This window comes from Eulemur rufifrons, chromosome 1 (genome assembly GCF_041146395.1).
Source record: "Eulemur rufifrons isolate Redbay chromosome 1, OSU_ERuf_1, whole genome shotgun sequence".
Classification (NCBI taxonomy): domain Eukaryota; kingdom Metazoa; phylum Chordata; class Mammalia; order Primates; family Lemuridae; genus Eulemur; species Eulemur rufifrons.
This window is the reverse complement of record NC_090983.1, coordinates 13,489,372-13,490,194: the sequence shown is the minus strand read 5'-3', so window position 1 is coordinate 13,490,194 and position 823 is coordinate 13,489,372. Positions and strand designations below refer to the sequence as shown.

General features: G+C 38.0%; 1 non-coding gene across 1 annotated transcript; it reads left to right on the top strand.

Moving 5' to 3' along the window:
- Positions 1-455: 455 nt before the first annotated feature.
- LOC138387885 (U6 spliceosomal RNA) lies at positions 456-566 on the top strand. The gene has a single exon (XR_011234004.1). It is a non-coding gene; the product is annotated as a U6 spliceosomal RNA (small nuclear RNA).
- Positions 567-823: the final 257 nt, after the last annotated feature.

The following is an 823-nucleotide window of genomic DNA, read 5'->3' as shown; positions in this document are numbered from 1 at the left end:
GAAGGAGAAACTATGGGATGTGTTCTCCAAAATGGCTTTGTATAGACTCTTGTAACGAGTCAAGGCTGAAGCTATCTTAGCCCCAGGTCTCATCCTTTCTTAGAGTTCATTTCTTACCTCCAAATGACGTTCATTCAGATTAAGGAGGCCGTTTTTTGTTCATTACAAACAAGCACAAGCACAGAGGAGAAAATTATTACTTTGATTCAGAAACTGAATCCAGGAAGTGGGGGAAGTAATTGTCAGGTAGCTAACGGGAAGTAACCGTTGAAAGGGACTGGATTTTTTCTCAGTTTTAAAACTTGATCTCAGGCATGGGTAATCTTCAAATTGGTTCCAATCAAAAAAATTCATTTGCTTGTGTTGTGTTGAAAGCAGAAAGTGTAATGTAAAGTCTAGAAAGAGTTTGAAGGAGAAAAAGTTTATAAGAAAAGCAAACGAACAAAAAGAGAACCATGCTCGCTTCGGCAGCACATATGTATACTAAAATTGGAACGACACAGAGAAGATTAGCATGGCTCCCATGCAAGGATGACACACAAATTCTTGAAGTGTTCCATATTTTTAATGTTTATAGCAGCACAATTCACAATTGCAAAGATGTGGAAACAACCCAAGTGCCCATCAATACATGAGTGGATTAAGAAAATGTGGTATATATATATCATGGAATACTACTCAACTACAAAATACAGTGGTGATCTAGCATTGCTTCTATTATCCTGGACAGAGCTAGAGCCCATTCTACTAAGTGAAGTATCACAAGAATGGACAAACAGGCACCACATGTACCCAGCATCAAATTGGTATTGACTGATCAACA